General features: G+C 44.0%; 1 long non-coding RNA gene across 1 annotated transcript; it reads right to left on the minus strand.

The window, feature by feature from the left end:
- Positions 1-588: 588 nt before the first annotated feature.
- On the minus strand, positions 589-7,718 carry LOC141128152 (uncharacterized). The gene is made up of 2 exons (XR_012241650.1): positions 7,126-7,718; positions 589-2,133 (listed from the first exon to the last, which is right to left on the minus strand). It is a non-coding gene; the product is annotated as an uncharacterized lncRNA (long non-coding RNA).
- Between the last annotated feature and the right edge of the window lie 212 nt (positions 7,719-7,930).

Genomic DNA, 7,930 nt, shown 5'->3' on the forward strand with positions numbered 1-7,930 from the left:
CGTTATCGCTACCAATGCATACTGGGTCATCTGGGACCACCTAGGACAGAGAAAACAGAGAAATCTTTCTCTATCTACTTTGTCAATGTGAAAGATTTGTGACAATTGAGCTGCAAGATAATATGTATTAAAGTCAGGTAGAGCCGTTCCTGCCAAGTCTGTGGGATTTTTTAGTTTGTGCCATGAGAGTTTGTGTCTATTGTTGCCCCATATAAAAGGCTTCAGGATAGTATCCATTAATTTGAAATGCCTGAGCACTAAGTACACTGGCGAATACCAGACCATGTATAGAATTTTGGGCAGGAGAACCATTTTTACTAGATTTATACAGCCCATCACTCCCAGTGGGAGATGAGCCCATATATGTCTTCTGCTTAAGCATTTCATATAGCGGAACTATATTGAGTGATATATAATCTGCTGAGTTTTCTGCCCTTGCACCACCACCCCCCAAGGCCCAATTTTTCTGCCCTTGTTTAACAGGGGCATTGTTAGGCGCCCGTCTTCTCCTTATGGCCTAGGCTCTTGGGGATGTGGCTCAGTGGAGGTCCTCGCCGGCGGTTAATCAAAGACACATACACACATAGGTATGCTGAAAATGATTACAAGTCTTTATTTTTAGATTCGCTTTTTTATGCTGTCTTTACAAGACTCTGCCCACAATTTGGGGGCCAATCAAAATGATAATACATATTAGCATATTCGGTAATTTCCAAACATATCCCAATCTTGTGATTTTCCAAACATTAATAATGCCTACATCTTGTGATATCAAAAATGGTGACCCCTGTAGTTCAAGTTAATAGGTCAAAACATTCCTCATCCTCTGTCACTTGTCTGCTGGACAACCGCAGCTTCTTTAAAAAATACAGAGACAAAACCACAAGCAGATGTTTCCTCAAATAAACACAGAAAAAGAGGAAAAGACATATATGAGATATTTCAGTAAATCATAAGACAGTCTGATCTTAATCAAAAATATACTAAGATATGTTTCTGATTATTAAAGCAAAATAAGCAATGTGAAATCATGAACAGAGTGAAATCAACAATTAATCAATTAATCAATAATGAATTGTAATATGGAATCTCCTTACAATCCTCCCTTTGACCATTCGATATCATCGAAATGGTCATTCCACCTTTTCATCACGCCTCAAGGAGTCATATTCCTCGGCTACCTGTCCCTCATGCCTTAAGGATTCATATCCCTCGGCCTCATTTTCCTGGTTCTCGTACCATACCGTGGGATCTCTGGTAATGGAAGTCAGCTTCATGGTTTCGGAAGGTGCTTTGCTACCCTTTTTGTAGAGGCATTTAAGTAACATGAAGCATGCGTACAAGAACAATATGAAAAGCAGTATGGTAAAAATTGTCATTGCCACTTCTAAGACATTGGCAAGAACTAGGGGGAGTTCCATTCAAAAAAGGAGTGATGTTTAAGGGAATGGCCATCAATGGGATTCTGGCTGTACTGGGGTGGAGTTTGCTGCATATCCAGCATTTCTCAAAACCAGACTTCTGTGCATAACTGTACTTAAACTTCAACAACAACATCTTGTCAGTGAAACCTGAAGGGGGTTCAGTGGGGAATATACTTCTTTTATACTTTGTACTAGATATATTGGCTGTCTGTGCATTTCCACATATCCCTTCTAGTGACCCTAAATCTTCTGGATGGTACACACAATTTGTTATTAACCAAGTAGGTATGAATACTATCAGAATCAGACATGTCCAGAAGCATAATGTTTTTCCTGACACAAAGGTAGAAATCATTTTGTCAGGTACTGTGTGCAAAGTTCTGTTACTTGTTTCTTCCTGTTGGTGGGGGATTCGTCTCGTCGGTCCGAGAGATTTGTTTTATGCCTTCTTGAATGTCCTCCAAATCCGGTCGCTGTTCCTGAAGAGAGAAGCCTTGGGGTGCTGGTGGAGGGTCAGGGGTCTGGGGTTGCTGTGGACACTTCTTTAACCGGCTGGCGTGGATCCAGGTGTTTCCTAGATCGGTCAGTACAGCAGTTCTGGAAACCTTCTCTATTTTCCAAGGTCCGGAGAAAATGGGTCCAACCTTCTTTTTGTGTGCCAGTTGTTTCACCAGTACTTTGTCTCCTGGGATGAAGGGATGAGTAGGTTCTGTTGAAAGAGGAGAAAAGGTGACAGAGACTTGTTCGTTCATATCCTGTAGCATACTTACCAGATTTTTCACGTACATTTCCTGTTGAGAATAGATGTTAATGTCAGTGTTTTGATCTAAGAGGGGCAGCTCTATGTTTGCAGGAACTCCCATCAGAATCTCAAAGGGCGAGAGTTTTGTTCTAGCATGTGGTGTTGTTCTGATCTGAAATAGGACAGAAGGAAGGTAATCCAACCATCCTTTCATGGTGCCCCCCGTGGCTTTTTTTAACTTGTCCTTAATGCTCCTATTCATTCTTTCCACTACTCCTGCACTTTGTGGGTGGTAAGGGATGTGCAGTTTCCACTGTAAGCCTAGTAGCTTAGCTAAAGTCTGTGTAACAGAGGAGCTGAAGGCAGGTCCTCTGTCTGACCATACAGGGCAGCGGCTTTTTTTGCTTCTCTGTCTGCCAGAGCGTTTCCTTTGGAAACTCTGCTGTTATCTGATGAATGTGCCTTTACCTTGATGACCGCTATCCTCTTTGGGAGAAGAATCGCTTGCAGGAGTGCTTTAATTTGTGTAGAGTTAGCGATTGGCTTGTTGTCAGCAGTTTTAAATCCTCTATTCGCCCAGATTACGCCATAGTCGTGCGTTACGCCAAAAGCGTACCTACTATCTGTGTAGATGTTTACCTCCTCATCAGAGAAAAGTATGCAAGCTCTTGTGAGTGCCTCCAATTCTGCTACCTGTGCCGAGGAGGGTGGTAAGGCTTTTGCTTCCAACACCACATCAGGGAGTTGGACAATGGCGTACCCTGTCAGAAATGTTGCATCGGAGGGGCGAGTACAACTGCCGTCTATGAAGACGTCCTGTACCCCTGGTAGGGGAATGTCAGTGAGATCTGGGCGAGGGCTGGTTATTGCTGCAACCTGTTCAACACAATTGTGCTTCTGATCAGGGTCTCGCGGTAACCTGAGCAAAGAGTGCAAAAGACGGACAGTGGGATTACTTGGTGGTGCGTGTTTGAGAGTGAGGTTATCAGTATTCAGAAGTGTGATCTCATACCCACTAAGCCTCTGTGCTGTCATATGCTGTGTGTTCATGTTCTGTAGAAGGTGAGTTACTGAATGAGTGGTGTAGAGAGTCAGTTCATGGCCTAATACTGATTTGTTAGCCTCTTGAACTGCCATAGCACAAGCAGCAAGGTTTTGTAGACAAGATGGCATCCCTTGTACTTGGGTAGGCAACTTTTTTGAGAGATAGGAGACTGGTCGGTACCCGGTTCCATGTTGCTGTGTCAAAACCGCAGCAAAAGAATTTCCCGATACCACACAGTATAATTGAAAGGGCTTGCCATATTCTATCAATCCCAGGGCGGGGGGCTGAGTCAAACTTTTTAACAAGGCCTGAAAAGCACAGAGCCTTTCTGTTGTCCAATCTACTGTCTTTGGGGCGGTGGACAAGGTAGCCTCCCTCAGAATGCCATCATAATATGAACAATCTGGGATCCATTGGCGGCAATATACGATTGCGCCCAAGAATGAGAGCAAAGTTGCTTTGTCTCTTGGAGGACTGAGAGCCTGCAGGGCTGCGGCACGTTTGGGGGATACCAGCCTGGTTCCCTCCTTCAGAATGCATCCCAGGTATTCTACCTGACTTTGACACCATTGTATCTTCTTCCGTGATGCTAGGTGGCCAGACCTGGCCAGGTGATGTAACAGAGATGTGGAATCGACCGCACAATCTTCAGCAGATCGACTGCACAGGAGCAAGTCGTCCACATACTGTATTAGTACCGACCCGCGCTCAGCAGTCCATGACTTAATTGTCTCATTAAGGACCATGGAGAAGGCTGCTGGACTGTCCACATACCCCTGAGGTAATCTTGACCAGGTCAACTGCTTTCCCCTCCCCCATGAGAATGAAAACATGGGCAATACCCCTTCATCGATCGGGATGCTAAAAAATGCATTCGCCAGGTCTACTACTGTGTAGCAAAGGGAATCAGCAGGTATTTTCAAAAAGATGAAAGAAATATCTGCCACCAAAGGTGGCAGAGGTATAACCTGCTTGTTCACGGCCCTTAGGTCCTGTACAAGCCTCCATTCCCCATTTGCCTTTTTCACAGGGTAGATTGGTGTATTCCAGGGGCTTATGATGTGTTTCAGAATCCCTTTTGCTATGTAATCATTGATTAATGGTGTGATGCCTTCAATTTTTTCAAGTGGCAGGGGGTACTGCTTGTGATATTGTACTACAGCGTCTGGACGCATTTGTGGTGTGTAGGGTGTACAGTTAATAAAACCCACACTCCCTTTGTTGTCTGCCCATATAGCATGTGTTTCTAGAGTGGGTGGCAATGATGCAAAGAGTCCCCTGAAAGTGTGTCTCTTTGGAGCATGTAAATCACAGAACGGTGAGCTGGCAGTGAGGGAGCCCCCTCTGTCGAATTTAATGGTGATATTCAGTTTTGAGAGTAGGTCCCTCCCCATTAAAGATACTGGACAATCCACAAGGACAGCAAAACTCTGGGTACACAGTTCCTGCCCTTCTGGAGTAGCCACGGGCAATGGTGGAGTGATGGGGTGGGTAATTGATGTCCCATTTATACCAATAGAGTTTCCCTCAGTGCAGTGCGGTGTGTCATATATGGCATCATTCAAACTACTGAATGTAGCCCCTGAATCCAACAATAGACATATCAGGTGATTGTCTACCCGCAATAGTACCTGCGGAAGACTTTTCCATGATGGATTGTAACACACAAGGCTGAGGGACGGGACGTACTCTTGGCATCCCTATTGTGGCGTCCGCCGAGCGGATGGCCACTGCATCGGAATGCGTGGGGGTGGTCTGTTAGGCTGAGGCTGGTATTGGGGTTGTGGTTGGGGTAGTTGGGGTTGTGGTGGGTGAGGATACCTGATATCCTGAAGGCGACGGGGGGTGGTGTTAAGATTCCTACCTCTCCCTCTCTGGGCGTTTGTTCTAATTCTGTAGGGACATTGGGACTTCCAGTGCCCCAGTTCCCCACAGTTAAAGCACCCCTGGTCTGGTGGGTAACCCTGATTTGGGGGATAAGATTGCATTGGTGGATAAGGTTGCATTGTCATTATGTGGGTGGGCGGAGTCCCACCAGTTGGCAGAGTCTGGGTTGGTGTCAGGGAGGGAAAAATGCCACCCTTCTGCTCAAATACCCCTGATGTTTCTCGTGACCTAGCATCCTTCATAAATTCATCTGGGGGTTGTTCTGCCCACTTTGGATTAGTGAATTTAAGCAACTGTGTCACCTTCGTATCGCCACCAGCCATAATGGTGGTGGTGAACAACTGGGGGTTGGCGTTATCTACTGCTTTCCACAGACCATATACCCGGGTACAAAATTCATAGAACTTTTCCTTCGGTCCCTGTTTTGCTAGGACAAGTTCCTGAAGTGCAGATGAACCCTTGTATATAGTAGACCAATGATTCCCCATACTTTTCCAAAAAGATACCCAATCTTTATCTTCTTCTATGTGGGCTGTCCATAAGGCATCTACGGGATGCCCTTCTGGGCTGTCAGGGTCAACTATACTAAGGATCCCTGCTATATCTTCTTTATCCAGGCTTGTCCCTGCACTGTATTTTGCAAGGAAAGCTCCAGCCTCCCTAGGGCTTTTCTTTGGGCTGGGGCATAACTCCTTTATTTTTGACAGTGTGCCTAGGGGTAGGGGAATATGGACTACCGTCTCCCCTATATGCATGAGTGGTGCTTTAAAGGCGGCACCTAGACTTTCCTGTTCCATGTCTATTTCTCTTTCCTCAGTAGAGGATTCACCCTGCTCCCTTTCCTCCTGTGGGGGTTTCTGGCTTATGGCCGGTTTTGTTTGGCTTCTGAGTGTGGTGGATGGCTGTGAAATTATCTTTTCCTTGGCCTCCTTAATCCTTCTTGCTTCTTTCTCTACCTCTTATTAAATTCTTTCTGTTTCTCCTCCCATTCCTTTTCCCTGGGGCTTAACTTCCTGACTCCTTCCTCTTCTCCCTTTTCCAGGGACATTCCATCCCTTTCTTCCTTTTCCAACTTCCTAATCCTCTCTTCTTCTCTCCTACGTATACCTTCTGCCCGGACTTCCTCTTCCCTGTTTCTACTTTCATTTTCCCATCGTGTAACCTGCACCTGATCAGCTGCACCATATACCATGGTAGCTAATACTGCTGGATCCAGAGATGGATACAGCTGAAGACATGGACCCAATGTTCCATCCTCCTGTTTAACCATCACATAAGGGGGGGGTGCTTTGGGTGATAGGGCGGGTGAGTTTACAGGTTTTGGTGTGGGGGCTTTAGTTACATACTCTGTTTTATATTTGGTCTAGTGGTAAGCAGGATCCACGTCCTGTCAACACTAAGGAACAGTAAACCAAAGGTGCAATGTGGGCAGGCGGGCGCTATCTCACTACAGTCAGGCTCCTGTCTTAGGTCGTTCATTTAGTACATATATGTGTAATACAATATCAACAAAATCCCTCTAAATCAATACAATACTTTACATTCAGTTGTCATACACATATATCATACACTTATCTCTAATTCTCTAATACTCTATACACTCTAAATACTTACGGTGTTACCTAAAAGCAAAACAAGCAAGAAAACAAGCAAAATCTTATATATACAGTGGCAAGATAAAGTTACATTATATGAACATGTTATAATAAGTATAATAAGTGCACTTTTCAATACTTTCCCCAAAAATTGGGCGTCCACTTAGCCACTCCTTATACTACGGGCGTATTCTATACTTCCCGAGTTTTAAACACACATATATATATACTCAACACAGCAGTCAGACCAACCTAGTCAGACTATAAAAAACCAAAAAACCTGCGAGCCCTTTAACCCTCCAAGGGGCTACAGCCCTAGCCCGTTGCGAAGGCACAGTTATGTAAGTGGGTGGATATACAAGGTTATTTGAACAAGGTAAGCATCAACACCAGTTACCAAAAATAGGTAAAAAGGAGTTAAAAATGACTTACCTGTTCAAAACACCCCACCACTTCCTGGTACCAAAAACTGTTAGGCGCCCGTCTTCTCCTTATGGCCTAGGCTCTTGGGGATGTGGCTCAGTGGAGGTCCTCGCCGGCGGTTAATCAAAGACACATACACACATAGGTATGCTGAAAATGATTACAAGTCTTTATTTTTAGATTCGCTTTTTTATGCTGTCTTTACAAGACTCTGCCCACAATTTGGGGGCCAATCAAAATGATAATACATATTAGCATATTCGGTAATTTCCAAACATATCCCAATCTTGTGATTTTCCAAACATTAATAATGCCTACATCTTGTGATATCAAAAATGGTGACCCCTGTAGTTCAAGTTAATAGGTCAAAACATTCCTCATCCTCTGTCACTTGTCTGCTGGACAACCGCAGCTTCTTTAAAAAATACAGAGACAAAACCACAAGCAGATGTTTCCTCAAATAAACACAGAAAAAGAGGAAAAGACATATATGAGATATTTCAGTAAATCATAAGACAGTCTGATCTTAATCAAAAATATACTAAGATATGTTTCTGATTATTAAAGCAAAATAAGCAATGTGAAATCATGAACAGAGTGAAATCAACAATTAATCAATTAATCAATAATGAATTGTAATATGGAATCTCCTTACAGGCATGTGTTTACAATTTTAATATTTCACAGCAAGGCCAGTTCCTGGGCCCAACAAGATCATCTGTGAGGGGTTACAGTGTTGTGGCACCACCACCACCACCCAAAGACCAATTTGTCTGCCCCTGTTTAACAGGGGCATGTAATTACAATTCTTAAT

Source organism: Aquarana catesbeiana, linkage group LG02 (genome assembly GCF_042186555.1).
Source record: "Aquarana catesbeiana isolate 2022-GZ linkage group LG02, ASM4218655v1, whole genome shotgun sequence".
Classification (NCBI taxonomy): Eukaryota; Metazoa; Chordata; class Amphibia; order Anura; family Ranidae; genus Aquarana; species Aquarana catesbeiana.